Here is a 21,986-nt window from a genome sequence, read left to right on the forward strand (position 1 = left end):
CATCTACCGTCTCTTCAACCTTTCGGGTGAAATTATTGTAGACACGGTAAGTGTGAGAGTTTGAGCCATAACCTAGTAGGAAACCTTCATGAGACTTAGGAGCAAATTTAGAACGACGATGCTTATCAAGAATGTAGCACTTTGAGCCTAATACTCAAAAGTATACAACTTGGGGTTTGTTACCGGTGAGGAGCTCGTATGCCGTCTTGCCGAGTAGCTTGTGAAGATACAAGCATTTGTTGCATGACAAGCTGTCTCAACCGCTTCTGCCCAAAAGTGCTTCGGCGTCTTGTATTCATAAAGCATCGTTCTCGCCATTTCGATGAGCGTCCGGTTCTTCCTCTCAACAACTCCATTTTGTTGAGGTGTGTATGTAGCCGAGAACTCGTGTGAAATCCCTTCTTCGTCAAGAAAGGTGTCCACATTTGCGTTCTTGAACTCCGTTCCATTGTCGTTGCGAACCTTCTTGATCTTCACTTCAAATTGGTTTTGGGCCTTCCTAGCGAAGTTTTTGAAGATCTTTTGGACCTGCGATTTATCATCGAGAAAGAACACCCACGTAAATATGGAAAAATCATCAACTATAACTAGACCAAAAGAATTTCCACCGAGACTCTTGTAAGAGTTGGGACCAAAGAGATCCATGTGAAGTAGCTCGAGTGGCCTTTTCGTGGTCATGCTGTTCTTCACGGGATGCCTTCCTCCAACCTGTTTACCTGCTTGACAAGCACTGCAAAGTCTATCCTTATCAAATATGACATCATTAACTCCAAGGATATGATTCCCCTTAATAAGCTTGTCAAGGTTTCGCATACCAACATGACCTAATCGTCTATGCCATAACCAGCCTTTTGAGGATTTAGCAATGAAGCAAGTTTTAGGTTGAGCCTTTTTAGTGAAACCAATAATGTATAGATCACCTCTACGCACACCAGTAAAGACCATTTTATGATTATCTCTTCGAAACACTTGGCAATCTACTTCAGTAAATAGAACATTGAAACCGAAATCAGCAAGTCTAGATACTGAAAGTAAGTTATAACCAAGAGATTCCACGAGCATAAGATTCTGTATGGAGCTATCATGTGATATGGCCACCTTACCGAGGCCAACCACCTTACCCTTTGAGTTGTCACCGAAAGTGACATACTTTCGAGGACTATCATTATCAGCAAGCTCACGAAACATGTCTTTATCTCCGGTCATGTGATCGGTACATCCACTGTCAGGGACCCATTCCTTTCCTCCTGACATATATCCCCGAAGATTTGCTATAAGACCAAAATGTCTCATTGCATCATCAAGATCGAAGTCACTATCATCATCCTCATCATAGTATCCATGTTCAACATCGTCATGTGGTGGATCAAATCCTAGAGAGGGTGATTCGTTAGAGTGATTCTCACAATGATCTTGTCTATGAATTTTTATAGCTTCGGAAATAATATCAGTAATAATACCAACATTTCCTTTGGCACGCATAAGGTTTGTAAGCTCAAATAGACGATCACCAAACATAGGATCACTAGTATTCATCTTACTCAAAGCAATAGACTTATGGAGGATTTCATCAAGATTTTTCAAAGAATAATCAGGAAATCGTTCCTCAAGAAATTTCCATATAGTGTAGGCACACTTAAGAGTAGGCAGTTTTATAATCAAGTTTCTAGGCAAGCCTCTAGTGATAAGAATAACAGTTGTAACATTCCTAATCATGTCAATTGACTCATCAAGTGTAGGATGCATAGGATCAACACAAGGTGCACAAGGACTAGCAATGTACTTGTTCAAATGATATTGATTGAAAATTACAAGCATCTCATTTTTCCACTCATGAAAACACTCTCCATCAAGAATAGACACTCTATGTCTAAGACTCACCAAAGTAGACTCATCCATCTTCCTCCAATGGTGATTAAACCAAAGCAATGGAGACCAACGCTCTGATATCACTTGTAGGACCTTGAGAAGAGGTGTCTAGAGGGGGGGTGATTAGACACTAAGTACCAAAGTTGCAGTTTTTAAGGTTCTTTAAAATTTGAGTGGAGTTTAGGCACAAGTTTAACATTCACAACATATAGCAAGCAAGCATGCAAAGAGTATATGAGCAGCGGAAAATAAAGCATGCAACTTGCAAGAATGTAAAGGGAAGGGATTGGAGGATTCAAACGCAATTTGAGGCACGGATGTTTTTGGCGTGGTTCCGATAGGTGGTGCTATCGTACATCCACGTTGATGGAGACTTAAACCCACGAAGGGTAACGGTTGCACGAGTCCACGGAGGGCTCCACCCACGAAGGGTCCACGAAGAAGCAACCTTGTCTATCCCACCATGGCCGTAGCCCACGAAGGACTTGCCTCACTAGCAGTAGATCTTCACGAAGTAGGCGATCTCCTTGCCCTTACAAACTCCTTGGTTCAACTCCACAATCTTGTCGGAGGCTCCCAAGTGACACCTAGTCAATCTAGGAGACACCACTCTCCAAGAAGTAACAAATGGTGCGTTGATGATGAACTCCTTGCTCTTGTGCTTCAAATGATAGTCTCCCCAGCACTCAACTCTCTCTCATAGGATTTGGATCTGGTGGACAGAGGGTTTGAGTGGAAGGCAACTTGGGAAAGGCTAGAGATCATGATTCATATGGTAGGAATGGAATATCTTGGCCTCAACACATGAGTAGGTAGTTCTCTCTCAGAAATAGGATGCTGGAAGTGTAGGTTCAGTCTGATGGCTCCCTCCATGAATGAAGAGGAGGTGGAGGGGTATATATAGCCTCCACACAAAATCTAACCGTTACACAAAATTTGCCAAACTCGGTGGGACCGAATTGAGAAACTCGGTCGGACCGATTTAGCAAATTTAGTTCCCGTTAGGATTTTCGGTGGGACCGAAATGTAACTCGTAGGACGGATATGGTTAGGTTTAGGGCATAACGTAATCTCGGTAAGACCGATTACACAAACTCGGTGGGACCGATTTTGGTAATAAGCTTTCCAGAGAGTTGGTCAGGCAAACTCGGTTTGACCGATTATCAAACTCGGTGGGACCGATTTTGATAATAAGTTAACCAGAGAGTTTGCCTTGTAATCTCGGTAGTACCGATTGCTCAAACTCGATGAGACAAATTTTGATAATGGACATACACAGAGAGATTACAATCCCATCTCGGTGAGACCGAGATCCCTATCGGTGAGACCGATCTGCCTAGGGTTTGTGGCAGTGGCTAAGACATCCAAACTCGGTGGCGCCGGATAGAAAGAATCAGTGGGGCCAAGTTTGACTTTAGGTTTAGGACATATGTGTGGAAGTGGGAAAGTAGTTGAGGGTATTTGGAGCATATCACTAAGCACTTTTAAGCAAGAGGCTTATTAACCAACACCTCATTCCTCCTTGATAGTATTGGCTTTTCCTATAGACTCAATGTGATCTTCGATTACTAAAATGTAAAATGAAGAGGCTTGAGCTTGAAGGTTGAGCCAATCCTTTGTCCTTAGCATCTTGAAGGAGTTCCCACATCCTTTAGTCCATGCCACTCCACTGTTGAACTTATCTGAAACATAATAGATAAAAGTGTTAGTCCAACAAGAGATATGTTGTCATTAATTACCAAAACCACCTAGGGAGCACTTGTGCTTTCACGTCTTCTTTGTCTCCCTCCTCTGCTGCATACGTGAGGCCTCCCCTCCTTCTCTTGTTGTAACACCTATAAGATGACAGAAAAGAAGTACAAGAAATTAGTGGGGCTTGCTCTGCTCCCTTTTCTCCATCTCGGAGGCGCCAGTTTGGTTGCGGGCAGCTTGACACCAGTCAGAGGCACCCTATTGCCGACGCGCTTGTCACTGCCGCCGAGTGTGTGCCTCCGCGTCGTGCGGCTGTAGTCGAGTCCGCTGCGTGGTTTCTCTTCTGCTGATGTATGTGAGGTCTTCTTGATGCGATCTGGTGTACCATACGCAAAGGCCTTGTGTGTGCCGTCGCCGTTGTCGAGCTCGGGCGTGTGTCTCTGCAGCCGCCGCCGCTGCCACGTCCTATACTTGCACCGCCAAGAGCAAACCACTAGCCCAACGTGCCTCCGCTGTGGGCGCGTCTCTCATGGCTGGTTGCATATCTTTGCCGAGGCTGGTCTTGTGTCTCTCCTCCTGTGTCCCTGGTAAATTAAGAACGGAGAAAAAGAAAACAAGAAACAAGGCATCCATCATATGTGTCCTTCAACATGCATGGGCAGCTGATGAGCCACGCAACAACCATTTGCGTTGTTGTCCGGCGTGCCCTTTAGCGACCGATGCCGTCGTACCCGCCGCCGCCGTGGGCGCACCTCTCCCGGCTGGCTTCTGTATATTGTCGTCTGCCGCCGGACAGGGTCAGGCAGCGTGCGTGATGCCCGGCCAGCGTGCCGCGGCTGTGAGCGCGCCTTCTGGCTGGCCTTGTTGTATCTGCTAGGTCTGCCGGCCGCCTGCGTTCTCTCCTGTTATGATTGTTGTCCCCCCGTACGTGAGGTCTTGGTTTGCTTTATATAGGACCGGGGTTAGGCCCTAGATGGATAGCAACTTGGGGCGCACGATCTCCTGCCGGTTCTTCATTGATCCAATCTCCTGTCTGGTTTCTCTTCATTCCTTTTTTTATTTCTTTTCTTGACGCACACACTCATACGAAAAGGAAACAATTCTAATATATACCTTCTTGTACTTGTTTCCATATTTTGTTTGCTGGCTTGCCGATCATACGTGCGCATCCGAATACTCCCTTGCCAGATAAATCATCCTTTAGCCAGCCTGAACGTATGTGTTCACATATAATTCACATCCGATGCCAGTATGTGCATGTCTCATGTATCTGTCAAATCAAATAGCGAACAAAAGGATCGTAGTACATATATGCATGGTTAGCTAAATACATTGGGTATTCGGGTATGTATATGCGTGCTTGCCGGCCGGCCGAGACACCCGAGTACGCACGCATAATGTATAAATACCAAGTCCGAGCATGCAACACCCTCTTTTTTTAAACGTGCATGCATAAGCTATGTACATAATATATCATAAGCCAACTATTATTGCATGTGGGTAGGAGTGCTTGTGTGTGCACGCACATGCAGTAGTTGCACCACGATTTCATCCACGTGTCTGTCCAAGTACATGTACGTACATGCATGTGCCATGCAATAGCATTTTGTCTTTGCATTATCAGTACCTTGACTTTGCATATATATCCTGCATCAAAAACTCATTAGAAAAAAAAATATTTTATGCAACATTGCACGAAAACTCATTGAACAAAATCCAATTGATGTTGTTCCGAGTTCCACCATGCCATCAAAGGACCTTATTCCTTTTGGTGAGGAATATGTGATCCCTAGCGGATCTGATGAAGAACATCAATCTACTGCTTCGTCAGAGCAGGTTGATGAAGAAATTGATGTGGATACGATCCCTGCAACCAATGTTGCTTTCTCGCCAATGCCTCAGTTCACATCTGAAGAGGCTGGCGTTGAATAAAATGAAGATGAAGACGTGGACATTGGCTGCACAACGCCCGTGATGAATGATGACTTTTGGGAAAGTCAGCACCCCAATTCTCCACTCTTCACCCCACTACAACAAATACCTCAGTCCCCTGCACCAACAGTTCAAATGGGCACTGAAGAAACTCATCCCACCTCATCTGTGCATGAAGACATTCCAGCCGCTAATGCTGAAGAAACTGCTGTTGTTGAACCTTTGAACACGCAGACTGCAACTGAAGAGGAACCAGAAATTCCTCAGCCTGAAGAACCTGAGATTGCGATTCCTGAGGTTGTGATGCAACTCACTGACACACCAGTGCCCAAGTCAACGGATCCATTCTAAAAGAAGCAAAAGTTCAAGGCTGAAGATTTCTTCAGCGAGCATGTGTTCTTCACTGACTACAACTCCTATGACTCTGCTCGCATAAGGAAGAGGCATTTCTGTACTGCTAGTCAAGCCAATTTCTATTCCTCAGTACTGTTCGACAAAGACAAAGTCTTCGATCATGAACATATTCCTCATGTGGACATGGAGTCTCTGCCGTGCTTCGAGCCAGTCCTCAATGTTCTTCATGATGCTGGATTGCTAAATTTCTGTACTGACATCTGTGACTGGAATGAAGAACCCATTCTTCAATTCTATGCAACGCTGCACATCACAGGAAACTCTGAAGATGTGGATTCATGGGTGCTGGACTAGATGTCTGAAAATACTCATTACAAGGCACCAGCAACTGAATTGCTTCGTGCCCTCCCACTCAGTCCTCCCATTGACGGTGCTCGTTGCGTCTACAGTGAACCTGAGCTTTCAAATTATTTCATGCAAGTGCTGATGAAGCCTTTGAAGCCAGGGCAGGCTCCTCGAACCAAATTCCTCGTCAAGGAATTACTATATGTGCCTCGGACTGTCTATCGCATTCTGACGAAGACAATGAGTCCTATCAAAGGCCACGACTCAAATGATGAAGAAGTCGTTGGCATCATGAAGAACATGCTTTTCAATATCATTCAGCTTTCCCGTCAACTTCCATGATTTCTTCATGAGGACTCTGGCGAATATTGCTATGTAACCATTTGAGCTGAAGCCTTATGCACCATGGATTATGAGATTCATCAGGACAAGGGCTTCACTAAATTACAAAGCTGACACTTTGAACCATGGCAGCTACTTGCCTCCGATTGAAGTCCTCAAACGGACATATTCCTGAGCTGATGACAAAGGCAAGGCAACTGCTGTGATAGATGAAGGCATTCGTCCATTGGATGGTCAATTTCGCAAGGCTGCATCCTACTCCACCAATGATGACTCTGCCACACATGACTCTGCCGCCAAGCAAAATCCTTAAGCCATAGCTCCCAGGGTGATGACTGATCGTGAGTTACTCCTCAGTCTTCATTAGAAGGTTGATCGCAATCATCAATGGGTCAAGCGTCAGTTTGGTTCAATTCTTCACAACATGACATCAACACACAATGCAGTGAAGAAAAACCACTACTACCTCCATGAAACCTTCAACCGTACCTGGGCTGTTCTATCTCATGTCTACAGCGCTACTGATCTAAAGAAAATGGGTCTCAAGGAAGAATTTGACTGGTCTGCACCTCCACCGAAGAAATTCAAGAAGGTCAAGGTTCCTTCCTTGGTGGCCAGCTCCTATTCTTCATCATGCGACACTGATGAAAATGAAGACTTGGACCACACTGCGGCAGGCTCTACTATGACAACCGACCCCGACAACGCTGGCGCTCCTCCATCAACTTGATATTCTTCAGGGGCGTTAGTCCTCAATTTCGATCCTTTTGGCCATTCGATGACAAAGAGGGAGAAATTTGAGTTAGTCTTCAAGCGCGTCTATTATATGGGCATTTTCGCTAAGTTACAACTCTCGTTCTTCTGAAACTTTATTGGATCGAGTTGTAAACTTAAACCCGATGGTCCTCTGATACTTTTGATGCACTGTGCTTTGATACTCTTGACACGTTATTCTGCATGTTTGTTCCTCATTAATATTATTGCACGCATGCTGAATTACATCAGGCACCATATTTCATCATGCATTTCAAATTCTTCATATTATATGTCAAATGCGTGTATGAATTACAAGATATAGGGGGAGATCTCCACGATTCAACTCTTCAAGTGTGCATTGCTTCAAAAGCAAATTCCTCACTATGCACATCTTCAGGGGGAGTTCTTCAATATCTTGCTATCAAATTCCTCAATATCAGTACTTACACTTCATATGTTTATCCCCGTTGAAAACTTAACCTATATTGTCATCAATCACCAAAAAGGGGGAGATTGTAAGTGCATCTAGTGCCCCTTAGTGATTTTGGTGTATTGAAGACTTATAGGTTAATGGACTAATGCGTTTGTGAGTGTACACAGGTCTATAAGTCTATGAGGAGTTTGATATTTACAGAGAAAGTCGACCCCTAAAAATGAATATCTTCGACTAAAGATTTTGGTATTCCTGAAGACTTTCATGAAGACTTTGAAAGTGAAGAAATTGGTGTGTCCATGAAGACTTGATATTCATGCGAGGAATATGAAGCTTGAAGACTTTCGTTTTCATTGTTTTGTTTTTCTCTTTCTTGAGTCATAGGAAACACCGTACTGTTAAAGGGGGGCGAGGAAATACTAAGGAAAAATTTCCAAGTGATGCTCAACTCAAAATCCTACACCTACCAAACCATTCGAGTGAAGCCTTTGGAAATCTCATACAGTTCAGTCAATTTCTTCAGTGACAGAGACGAAGTTCTTCTGGTCGCTGAGGAATTTGTTCTGACTTAGGAGTTAGGAATTCGCCAGTGAAGATTGCCTACACAGTGAGGAACATGATAGCCCTAAGGAATTTGAGAATCAAATTTCCGACCGTTGCTGTGCTACGCGCCAGCTGTCCCAAAATATCTTATCCACCTAATGGTCATATCAGACAAGGCATTTATGTCTTATCATGTCGGGCTGCTCCCTAGGCTATAAATAGCCGCACCCTACAACCACTAGCTGGTTGGCTGCTCGGAGAGAAACGGACACTTGTCATTTGAGAGCAACCCATCCTCCGAGGACTTTGAGCGAAAATCATCGAGTGAGGAAAAACCCAAACCCAAACACCTACAAACCCAAAGTGATTGAGCATCACTGAAGAGATTGATCATGCGTGGATCCGACGCTTGTTACCTTTGAAGACAGTGCTTCTTCCAGACGGTTAGGCGTCATGGTCTAGAGCATCCAAGAGGAATTGTGGATCGCCGAGTGACCGAGTCTGTGAAGGTTTGGATGTCACCTGAAGACTTACCACGAGTGATTGGACGAGGTCTGTGTGACCTTAGTTCAAGGAGAATACGGTGAGGACTTGGTGTTCTGAGCTGCGTGCTCAGCGACTGGGTGTCCGGGACTGTGTGTCCTCGAGTTTAAATACTCAGCCGCTCCAACCAGACGTACAACTAAGACAGCAGTTGGAACTGGTCTACCAAATCATTGTCTTCACCAACCTTACTGGCTCTATTTCCTCAACTCTTTCATTTCCTCATTATTGTGTTGAGTGATTGTTCATATCTGTGTTTGAAGACTTTGATTGAAGACTTTCTCAATTTCCTCAATTCAATTTCTTCAGTCTATTTGTCTTCATCTTGTGTTATCCTGTGTTTATGCTTCCTGTAGTTTGTGCTTGTCTTCATTTCATCATGATGACTATGTCTGTATCCTGTTATGCTTACTTCTGAGTACTTATTACGCTGCTAGTAGTTCTTCGCTAAGGAATTTCCTCACCGGCAAATTCCTCAGTGAAGAATTCATAAAAATCGCCTATTCACCCCCCTCTAGTCGATATAACGCACTTTCAGAACAGCCCGTACTTGGTTGAAAAACTTACCGCCTAACTCCATTGAGTCATGGGACCAATTGAAGGCCCGGTTTATAGCCAATTTCAAAGACACATGTAAGCAGCCTATGTCCATTGTGGATCTCGACGCCTGTGTGCAAGGGGAGAACGAGTCAACAACTCATTGGGTGCGCCAGGTTTCAGAAGTCTTGCATTCATCGGACCGTATTAATGCTGGCTCAGCAATCATCACCTTGGAGCGTAATTGCCGGTTTAAGTCACTGAAGATGAAGTTGGGACGGCTCAAGCGCCATTGCAATGACATGGGCACCCTTATGGCCGCCTTGGTCAAGTATGCCGATTCTGATAATACCAAGGATCCCGATTCTGATGAGGAGAAACCGGAGAAGGGAAAGAAGAACGGCGGTGCAAAGGGACAGCAGCACAACCAAGGAGGCCATGGGAATAATGGTAAGCGTAAAGCGGATTCAGATTTTGTAGCTAATGCTAATGTGCAGCGTCGTAAGGGTAAACCGCCCCAGCACGGCGGTGGAATGAATCTGGAGCATTTGTTGAATCAGCCCTGCCCAAAGCATGGGACCAAGGAGGTTCTTGCAACGCATCTCTGGAAAGATTGTCACATTATAAAGGAGTTCAAAAACTCTGATCTTTTCTCGTATGATCAGGGTCCATCGGGCGGTTCAGGTCCAGATTTTCATGGCGGCGGTGGTTCAAACTCTGGATTTCAGAATAATCAGGGCAACCAGAACAACCAAGGTGGTAATAACCAACAGAATAATCAAGGAAATCAGCAGCAGTCGGGTTACCAAAGTCACCCAAAGTAGTTGAATGGTGGGCAGTATCATGCGTTCACCACTAGTTTGTGCAAGCGTGATCAGAAGCTTCACAAGAGGGATGTTAATGCTGTTGAACCGGCGATACCACGTTACCTGCGGTGGTCCGAGCAACCTATTGTGTGGAGCAGAGAGGATCATCCGCCCCGGGTTGACAATCCGGGTCACCTGGCTTTGGTGGTGGCACCTCAGGTGGGAGGTTATAAGTTCACCAAGGTACTCATGGATGGAGGGAGCAGTATCAACATTCTGTATTATGAGACCTTCCGTCGCATGGGGTTGACAGACAAGAGTCTTAAACCGTCCAATACTGTTTTCCATGGTGTGGTACCAGGTAAATCGGCATATTCTGTTGGTAAGATTGCTTTGGAAGTTGTGTTTGGTGATGAACATGATTCCTAGTCTGAGACAGTGACCTTTGAAGTGGTGAGGATCCAGAGCCCCTACCACGCACTATTTGGGCGACCGGCTTATGCAAAGTTCATGGCGGGGCCTTGTTATATTTACTTGTAGCTCAAGATGCCGGGTCACAAAGGGACCATTACGGTTCACGGAAGTCATAAAATCGCTTTGGATTGCGAGGAAGGTGACGCGGCCTATGCTGAGTCAGTTTGTGCTACAGAGGAGCTGAAGTTCTATAAGGAAAATGTTGATTCGGCAGACATGACCCCTCTGAAGAAGCCCACTACTGAGCATGACCCAACCCTGCATTTCAAACCGGCTGATGAGACTAAACTTGTTGATTTTGTTCCTGGCGATTCGTCCAAGCAGTTTAGCATCAGCACAAATCTGGATCCGAAATAGGAAAGCGCGCTCATCGAGTTCATCCGTGAGAACTGGGACATTTTTGCATGGAAACCTTCTGACATGCCAGGTGTACCGAGGGAACTTGTTGAGAACACTCTCAATATGGATCCCAAGTTTAAACCAGTCAAGCAATTTCTTCGTCGCTTTAATGAGGAAATACGCAAGGCAATTGGTGAAGAGGTAGCCCGGTTGTTGGCTGCTGGGTTTACCGTTGAAGTGTTTCACCCTGAGTGGTTGGCTAATCCGGTGCTTGTCCTTAAGAAAAACGGCACTTGGCGCATGTGTGTGGATTACACAGATTTGAACAAAGCTTGTCCAGTCGATACTTTTGCTCTCCCGCGTATTGATCAGATCATTGATGCGACGGCGGGTTGTGAGCGTTTGAGTTTCTTGGATGCTTATTCAAGCTATCATCAGATCAAAATGGCAGTTAAGGACCAGGAGAAGACCACCTTCATCACTCTCTTTGGAGCCTTCTTCTATGTTTCTATGCCCTTTGGGCTCGAGAGTGCCCAGGCAACTTATCAGCGCTGTGTGCAGAATTGTCTTCACACTCAGATTGGGCGCAATGTTCATGCCTATGTTGATGACATTGTGGTAAAGTCCAGGAAGAAGGAGACATTGATAGATGATCTCAAGGAGACCTTTGACAATCTGCGGGTTTACAAGATGGTGCTCAATCCGGACAAGTGTGTCTTTGGTATTCCGGCAGGCAAGCTTCTAGGCTTTCTAGTGTCCAACAGGGGGATTGAGGCTAATCCGGAGAAGATCAAAGCGATTACATCTTTGGCTAAACCAGCGTGCATCAATGATGTTCAACGTCTAGCAGGTCAGATTGCAGCACTAAGCCGGTTTATCAGCCATTTGGGAGAGAAGGCGATCCCTCTATATCAGATGTTGAAGAAAACAGACACCTTTGTCTGGAGTGATGCGGCTAATGCGATGTTTGAAGACTTGAAGCGGCAGTTGGCTGAACCGCCAGTCCTTGCTGCTCCGGTTGAAAGGGAGCCCTTATTGTTGTACGTGGCTACTAATGCCCGTGCCGTCAGTGTGGCAATTGTGGTGGAGCGCAAGGAGGCTGGTAAGTAGTACCCAGTTCAACGGCCGGTTTACTACATCAGTGAGGTGCTTATCGAGTCAAAGCAGTGATATCCGCATTGGCAGAAGCTAGTATATGGGGTTTTTATGGCAAGTCGGAAGCTCAAACAATATTTCCAAGGCCATCCCATTACGGTTGTCAGTTCAGCTCCGTTGGGTGATATAATTCAGAACAGGGAAGCAACTAGTCGGGTTGCAAAATGGGCAATTGTACTTGGTCCACATGGTCTGAAGTAGGTGCCTCGAACAGCCATAAAATCTCATGCACTGGTGGACTTCATCAATGACTGGACCGAGTTAAAAGCACTAGAGGACAAATCGGATAATACATACTAGACTATTCACTTTGATGGATCCAGGCAATTGGAGGGCTCGGGGGCTGGAGTTGTTCTTACTTCCCCTCGAGGTGATAAAATTCGTTATGTCCTCCGTTTAATGTTCCCCTGTACTAACAATGCAGCTGAGTACGAGGCGCCGCTCCATGGGCTCCGAGTGGCCAAGGAGATGAATTTAAGCCGGGTACGATGCTTTGGAGACTCTGATTTGGTGGCTCAGCAAGTTTCTGGCACTTGGGATTTTAAGGATCCACTTATGGCGGCATACAGACGCGAGGTGGATATTGTGGCGGGTTACTTCAAAGGGTATCAGGTTGAGCATATTGATCGGCGCAAAAACGAAGCAACAGACGCTTTAAGCCGGCTTGGATCTCAGCGTAAACCGGTACCTCCCAATACCTTTTTAGATATCTTGCATAACCCGTCTGTTAAGTTGCCTACAGAGGAGGATTTGTATGTTCCTGATCCGGAGGCTCAATTGGTGGCCGCTTTACACGTTGTGACGGATTGGACGATTCCATATCTAGCGTATATGAACCGGGGCGAGTTACCAGATGATGAAGTCCTGGCCCGGCAGATAGTCTGGCGATCCAAGTCCATGGTTATTCACAATGGCGAGTTACACTGCTGCAGCGTTTCAGGCGTATTTCAGCGTTGGGTTTCTCCGGAAGAAGGCCAAGAGATCCTACGGGAAATTCATGAAGGGGATTGTGGTTATCATGCCGGTTCAAAGTCCCTGGTTGCAAAAGCTTTTCGTCAAGGGTTCTACTGGTTGACAGCTCATGCTGCTGCGGAGGATTTGGTAAAGCGATGTGATGCTTGTCAAAAGTTTTCATGTAGAGCTCATGTTCCAGCTCAAGAGTTAAGGATGATTCCTATCACTTGGCCATTTGCCACGTGGGGGCTTGACATGGTGGGACCCTTTAAGCGCTCCAAGGATAAGAAGACCCACCTGCTGGTGGTGGTTGATAAATTCACCAAGCGGGTTGAAGCGGAGCATGTCAGCAAGTGTGATGCGGCTACGGCGGTTCAATTTCTCAAAAAGATTATCTTCCGCTTTGGCTTTCCACACAGCATCATCATGGACAATGGCACAAACCTTTCTAAAGGTGAGATGGAAGATTTTTGTCAGAGAGAACACACCCGGCTTGACTTAGTATCCGTGGCGCACCCCCAGACCAATGGTCAGGTGGAGAGAGCTAATCAAGAAATCTTGAAGGGTATTAAACCCCGGCTTATGGTCCCTTTAAAGCGGACGCCGGGTTGTTGGGTGGAGGAATTGCCTTCTGTGTTATGGAGCATCAACACCACTCCCAACAGATTGACGGGTTACACGCCTTTCTTCATGGTGTACGGGGCAGAGGCGGTCCTCCCAAGTGATATTCGTCACGATTCGCCCCGGGTTGCTAATTATGTTGAAGCAGACAATGAGCAAGCACGCCAGGAGGCGTTGGACCTGTTGGATGAAAAACGGGATACGGCTTTAGCCCGTTTGGCGGTTTATCAGCAAGATTTGCGGCGTTATCACAGCCGCCGGGTTAGGACAAGAACCTTTCAAGAAGGCGATTTGGTGCTCCGGCTCATCCAGGATCAGACCGACATGCACAAGTTATCCCCACCTTGGGAAGGGCCCTTTTTGGTCAGCAAAAATTTGCACAATGGATCATACTACCTCATTGACGTTCGAGACAACTCACGCACTTCTGAGGAGGAGACCCGGCGGCCGTGGAACATCGCTCTCCTACGACCTTACTACACTTGAGCCATAGGCTTTTCTTATGTACATATTTCGACAATGTATATATTATGATCAATAAAATAAACCATCATCCTTGCTATAAGCAGGGCCTCTGCTGTTTTTTCTCAAATATCCTTTGAGTTACATGGGGGCTTTAGTTGATAAAGCAGAGTACTACCTGTTAAACCGGCTATCCTGCCACAATACAGCTTGGGAGCTTCACACCCACGGGGCTAAAGAGAGTCTGGATGCTTTGCACAGCTCAAACATAGACACCCAATGAGCACAGCTCATCACGTTACTTGGGGGCTCTTTGTGTAAAGTAACAAAGAGTTTGAAAGGACCCTTGTAGCTGGGTATCGACCCACGGCTTGGAATTATGGTATATTTACCTAAAACCCCGGGTTAACGTGCCCTCATCAAGTAAGCCACTCCTATCTAGGTAATCCTGGCATGACCCTCCGAACGTTTGACAGTTACTCTCATTGAGACCCTGAACTTATCAAAGTTAAAACGGTGATTGGTTAGTTGGAGGCCCATCTTAAAAGGCTTTGTCAAATGGTTTAACTCAGCGGCCTGGCAGCCCATGAAGAGCCTCGAATTTGGTCCTGGCAGCCCTCAAAAAGCCTCGACTACACAGTTTTATTTGCTTTTGTCAAATATTTCTTTTGATGATTTCTATGTTAAGCCGGTATCTTTGATCTGGTATGGCTTTTCAATCATCATATTAACCCGGCGTTTGTTAACCCGGCCTGGATCTCAACTAAAAGTTGATGAACCTTATCATTAAACCGGAGTTTATTAACCCGGCCTGGCTTTAACTACTTGTCGCCAGTTTTGGTTATCTGGTGTTCATCGTAACCCAACATGACTTCTTGTACATCATCAGTACATGGTCAAGTTATACAAAATTCAAGATTTGGGTTTTCACCCTTATTACAATCAAAGTTGGTACACCAACTTAAGTGATATCACATCACAGGTATGAGTTATTTCATATTTCTTAAAGTTTTGATTATCAATCAGGCTTTATCTTGGGTATTATGACCCGTCCAGCGGTAAACCGACAGGACAAACTTTCTTTATGCTGGCTTCAGAGTCGTGTATCAAAGCATAAGCAAACATTGCATGTGTTATGACGGTTCAACACAAGTCGTGCATCAGCACCACAAATCAAAGAATTTTAACTAGCCTATTACAAGTCACTTTGAGGCCCAAAAAGTTGATTGTCCTTTCCCAACAAAAGTTTGTCCCATAAACACAAATGCCGGATTAAGACTCGTTACCCGGACGACGGGAGGTGGAAGGATCTTCAGGCATCGGTTCAACCTCCTCCTCTCCACCCAGAGGCTGGAAGTCAAGGGTGGTCTGGTCAATCCGGGTTAAAGCATGAAAGACAGCTTCTTCACCTATCAGATCGGACGGTCAATATCAGGGGCGTCGATGGTTCTCTTCATCATAAAAAGACTGATGAACAGTTAGGTTAGCTTCTACAGCCAGTTGACTGGACAATGGACGCATCTCCTTTGTCAGAGCTTTGAGTGTGTCATTGTCAAATGCTGATCCGTCTCCCTGTTCATCTGGAAATCCCTTGGTGATGTCAACCGGATCCAAGTCAGATATCCATGCTTTGGCCCGGGTCAGTGCCAGGAAAGCGCCAGCCCTGGCAGCAGACCGCTTCACCTCCTCTATTTGAGCCGGTGTCATGGATAAGCTTGCTAATGTGTCCTTGATCAATGTTGGTGCCGGTTTGTTATAAGAGACTGCAGAGATAACCTGTTGTGCACCAGTATATAGTTGTTCAATCAGTGTATAAGCCGCCTTCAATTTCAGCCGCATATCTGTTCCAAGATGAGCAATGCGATGGCCTGCGACGGTTCAAGAAATTTAAGTTAAACCGGTGGAGTTGATAGTACTACAGAGCACGTATTCTAAGGTACTTACCAAACACGGCAGCCGTCATGGAATTCACTTGACGCTTCAGACCAGTCAGCTCTTCTTCCACCGGTTTAAGGGCTGCTTCAGCATCCTCTGTCTGCTTCAATAAAACAGCCCTTTCAGTTTCCCAGTTGGTGCGGTCTGTTTTGAAGCCCTCTTTAAGTTGTTCCATGGTTGCCAAGATACCCTTGAGCTCTTCCTTCGCTTTTGAGGTTTCTTCTTGCTGTAGCTTGAGGATTTCTTGAAGATCGGCAGTTTGGGACTCTTTGGTTTTCATGTCAGCCTACAAAGTCAGATGATACAACCGTTATAGATTTCTTAGAGTCCCAAGCGCATAATCAATTAAACACTTGGCACCTGGGGGCTACTGTGGATTTCTTTTTAAAGTGAATATTTTTCAAAGTCCCAAGGCTCAATCCAGGTATTAAGCTTGGCACTTGGGGGCTAATGTACATTCAATAGTCAGTCCCGGTTTGTCTTCAAGAAGACAAACCGGTCCTTGGGAGCTACTACGTTGAAGTGTTCTTTATAACAAAGTCCCGGCTTATCTTCAGGAGATAAACCGGCCCTTGGGGGCTACAATGGAAAAGATACAGGATAGAACAAGTTTCAAAGTATTCATACCTCATAGCGCTCCTTCATCAGATTTACTAAACCGGCTTCCAAGTCACGGCTGGTGTACAGGCGGTTTAAATAACCGGAATGAAGCTCTTCAGCACTAAGATTGACATAGTGGGATAAATCCGTTTTCCCCTTCCCCTATCCCATAGCAGCGAATTCCTCCTTAGCGGTATGCTTGGCCAAGATAACCTGATTGCCAGGACTTGTGTGACCCGTGCCAGTAATTACAACATCATCATCATCATTTCTTGGTGGGTTTGGCGGATTGCTGGCACCCCTAGCTGAACCTGGGGGGTTAGCAGCCGGGCTTGGAGGATCAGCAGCCGGACTTGGTGGAGGGGTAGTACGAGGGCTCGACGGATCATTATGGATTGCCGCGTCAGCCTCCGACGGATTAGCCTCAGTACTTGCACCTTGTGGAATGGAATCATCCATAACATCGGTATTTCTACCGGTTTCCTCAGCAGCCCTCTCCGGTTCCGTTTCACCAATGGGGGTACTGGTTTTAGCCTTCTTGCTCAGGCGAGCTTTGGCACTCTGAAATCACAACAAAGGTTAGCACGGTAAACCAAACTATGAAGGAAAAACATGAAGAATAATATACTTACCCAGGGACGGTTTTAAGGGGAGGAAGCTGAGTGGTTAATGAACCGCCGAACGAATTGGAAGACGCCTGGTAATTGGGATCAGACGGATTAAGTGGTTCTCTGAAGAAACCCTTCAAAGGATAAAGTTTTTCAGGAGAACAAGTAACCTCTGGGCGATGTTTCCAGTTTGGCGTATTCGGTAAACCGGAAGAGGTGATCTGCTGGCCACTGTGCCGGGTTGTGCGATGTTCTTCAGCTTGCTATGTCTTCAAAGAAAATTTTGGATCCAGATAAGCAAGAGGGTGAGAGTATTTCACTTACCGAACTGTACGGCGAAATCTTTGAACCGGCACAAGATCTGAATCGGAAGAAAGAGAGATTACCTCGACATGATCTGCACGACTGGCTGCTGCATCATCCTAGGAATAGTTATTGTCAATAAGGTGTATGAAAAAGGAACCAAGTGAATCAAGTTCTACCTCTGGATCTGATTCGTCAACATCTTCCGGCGGATCAGAAGATTTGGTAGTTTTCTTCTTGCTCGTTTTCTTGGTGACTTTGGTTTTTGCACGAGCCCTAGCCGGTTTAGTCCGTTTGCAAAAAGAGTTGTTGGCCTATAAAAATTAAAGGAAAGGAGTATTAGCACATTATTAAAGCACAGGTGAATCAGTGAGCATTAAGTTAAAATTACCGCTGGCGGTTTGTTGGTGGCGCAAAAAGGGGGCAATCCGGTCTGGCTGCAGGCGGCGATCGGATCGTCAAGCATCTTCTTCACAGCTTCAGTAACTTTAACGTCTGTTATTACAATTTCATGAATTCGTTGAGGATCTTTAACATCTCCGAAGTATTCATGCATCAAGCCGGGGCGGCGGCTTAAAGGCAGAATGCCCCAAGAAACCCAACAGCGGACGAGATCAATTCCAGTCAAACCGTTGGCCATTAGAGCCCGGAGCTTGGCGAGTTGAGGTGCATAAAACTTCCGTTCTTGAGCAGTTAAGCATTGAGGCAACGGGTGGCCATTGCTAAGCCGTTCAGGGCGGTAACCCGACAAGGGATTTTCTCCAGCAAGGGCAGTATTCCGGCAATAAAACCAAGTTTGGTTCCAATCTTTGGGGTGGCTGTGGTGTTTTGCATGAGGAAAGTCAACTTCTTTCCTCTTCTGGATTGATACCCCACCAAGTTCTGTGTTAGGACCATCTGAGAACTCCATACAGCGTTTTAGATGGAAAAAGTCCCGGACCAGCTCCATAGATGGATCTTCTTGCAGGTACACTTCACAGAAAACTTGAAAGTTGCATATATTGGACACAGAATTCTGTCCAATATCTTGTGGATGGAGTTGAAAGCTCGCAAGAACATCCCCGAAGAATTTTGATCCGGGCGGGCTGAATCCCCGGTCTAGGTGTTGCATAAATACAATTACCTCTCCATCTTGAGGTTCAGGAGGGCACTCAGAGTCCGGAACTCGCCACTGAAGGATACTTTTCGAGGCTAAAGCGCCAGTGGTAACATATCCATTGATCTGTGTCTCGGTGATTTTGGACGGAGCCCAATTGCAGGCTGAGAATTGTTTGGTCATCTCGGAAGGAAAACTGCAACGAAAATAAAAGCCGGTTTACAATTAACGGTGTAAGCGTACTATTCCGTGTTAAACCGGCAAATTGCTGTTCAAGTTCAGTTGGCGGTTTAACAGAGGGCTAATGATATATGGCGGATTGGTTATCAAAGGTTAAACCGCCCGTGGGCAGAAGGGCCAGGTTTCGAAATCTACTAAGTGGTACAAAAATAGGTTTCACAATATCACAGTACAATTTTGGATCTACCGTGGATAACTAAAGAACATTTTACTGAACCCTACAATGGCGCTAAGAGGAACAGTGAAGATCTAGACGCAGTCTGTTAGGAGCAATAAGAAGCCGCGAGATGGTGGACTATCAAAATGAATCTAGCCGCGAATAAAAACTAGCAGATGCATATATATACCCTCAATAGAAGGACTAACAAGAAGGATGCGGAAGAACTGAGGAACGGCGACATGGATGAACTCGAGAACCCTAATGAAGATCTAGGGTTACAGGACATGAACTTAACAGGGCCACTCGGCGGCAGAGGAGCGCGGCAGGGTTTCTGGAACAAACAGGTTGATGCAGCGGCCTTGGTCGGTGCAGATTCAAAGATCGACGGCGGCGGCGGCGCTGGGGTCCTTCAGGTCGCAAGGAGGAAGATGAGAAGAAAGGGGAGAAAAATGAAAGGGCCCGTCGGGCTTATTTATAATAAGGTAGAGGATAAGTGATAGGCGCGAGAATCAAGGAGTCCAAAGCGGCAAGTGGCGCAGCTGTCGCCTCGATTTCCGGGATAACATTAAATGAAGGGAATCTTTTTATTCGTTTTTTACAGAGATGACGTCATGATGATCCGTTGCTGTGTCCAGAGGATGACGTCACGGTGGTTTAACAAGATTTATAAAGGGAAGACATCATGGCGGTTTATGAGAAATGAAGGAAGATGTTTACAGGATTTTTTTCTGAGTGTTGAAGATTGACATGAATAGGTTCAAATCAATCTGGGGCCTGATGTCGGGATATAACTACTGAGTGTAAACCACCCAGGAGGGGCCGGTTCACCCTCAACTATATTGAAGCCCACGAAGACTCTCAAGATGGAGTTTTACCACGAAGCTTAGAGGCCCGGAGCCCAAAGGCGGATTAGGGCCCATAGTGGTAAACCGCCATAGTCATGTAACTTGTGTTGTAAGATAAGGAAGGGAGAGACCGAGCCAAACACTTGTATGAGTCGGCCTCGGGACTCTGTAAACCGGCCGGGCGCCAACCCGTGTATATAAGGGGACGACCCGGCGGCGGTTCAGGGACAAGAAACACAACTCGATAGCCAGGCATAGCTTGTTGAGATCCCTGGTTAGCGAGACCCCAATAATCCCATCACAAATAGATGTAGGCCTTTACCTTCATCGAAGGGGCCTAACTAGTATAAAATCCCTCGTGTCCTTTGTCCGGTTTAACCCCTTTAAGCTAACCCGTCGCGGTGGCTCCACGACTAAGTCCTTACATGAGGACATCTGACATGATATTTCCACGACAGGCTGCTAATGGGCCCAAATATTGGGCGAACAATTAACGGGCCAGATCTGGCTTTGTGCCGTAAATGGGCCCAAATATTTGGCGAACAATTAACGGGCCAGATCTGGTTTCGGGCTGTAAATGGGCCTTTATTAAGTAGGCCCTTATTGGGCTGGCCCACTAGTACCTGATTAAGTTCTACGGGCCTTTGACTGGGCTGGCCTTTTTAACCTATATGGGCCTTTGTTGGGCCCAGCCACGTGTCAACGTACCATAGGCATGTCTCCTCCAATGGACGGGCGACATCTGGCCCACTGACGAGTTGACAGGTGTTCCCTTCGGCCAATCCGAATTTTACACGTGGAAATTTCCCATTGGTCGGGGCTATTAACAGGTTATCGGATCCAAAACCCAACCTGATAGCTTAACGGCGTTCCGTTACGGTGGATGCCATGTGTCGGCCACCCTTGACGAAAGCACTTCTATTACGCGCAATTTATCGTCATGGAAGTGGACACTTCCGTGATGATAATTTTGGTAATGCCATTGAACACTTCTACGACAGCACAGGTATGACTATCTTGATTCTGTCATAAATTTTTCATGGATGTACATGCATGGCAAAAAATGCGACCTACTATGACAAACATGTATCATCACGGAAGTTTATTTTTTTTGTAGTGAATCGAGAAACATCTCCTTAGTCCTCACTAAGGATATTCTTACAGTTGTCCAGTGATCTACTCCTAGATCAAAATTGTACTCCCTTGCCAAACTCAGAGCAAGGTATACAATAGGTCTGGTACACAGCATAGCATACTTTATAGAACCTATGATTGAGGCATAGGGAATGACTTTCATTCTCTTTCTATTTTCTGCCATGGTCGGGATTTGAGTCCTACTCAATTTCACACCTTTGCAACACAGGCAAGAACACTTTCTTTGACTGTTCCATTTTGAACTACTTCAAAATCTTGTCAAGGTATTTAGTCATTGAAAAACTTATCAAGCGTCTTGATCTATCTCAATAGATCTTGATGCTCAATATATAAGTAGCTTTACGGAGGTCTTTCTTTTAAAGAACTCCTTTCAAACACTTCTTTATGCTTTCCAGAAAAATTCTACATCATTTCTGATCAACAATATGTCACTTACATATAGTTATCAGAAAGGTTGTAGTGCTCCCACTCACTTTATTGTAAATACAGGCTTCACTGCAAGTCCATATAAAACTATATGCTTTGATCAACTTACCAAAGCGTATATTCCAACTCCGAGATGCTTGCACCAGTCCATAGATGGATCGCTGGAGCTTGCACATTTTGTTAGCACCTTTAGGATTGAAAAAACCTTCTGGTTGCACCATATACAACTCTTATTTAAGAAAACCATTAAGGAATGCAGTTTTGACATCCATTTGCCAGATTTCATAAAATGTGGCAATTGCTAACATGATTCGGACAGACTTAAGCATCGCTACAGTTGAGAAAATCTCATTGTAGTCAACACCTTGAACTTGTCGAAAACCTTTTTGTGACAAGTCGAGCTTTGTAGATAGTAACACTACTATCAACATCCGTCTTCCTCTTGAAGATCCATTTATTTT

This window comes from Triticum aestivum, chromosome 1B (assembly GCF_018294505.1).
Source record: "Triticum aestivum cultivar Chinese Spring chromosome 1B, IWGSC CS RefSeq v2.1, whole genome shotgun sequence".
Taxonomy (NCBI): Eukaryota; Viridiplantae; Streptophyta; class Magnoliopsida; order Poales; family Poaceae; genus Triticum; species Triticum aestivum.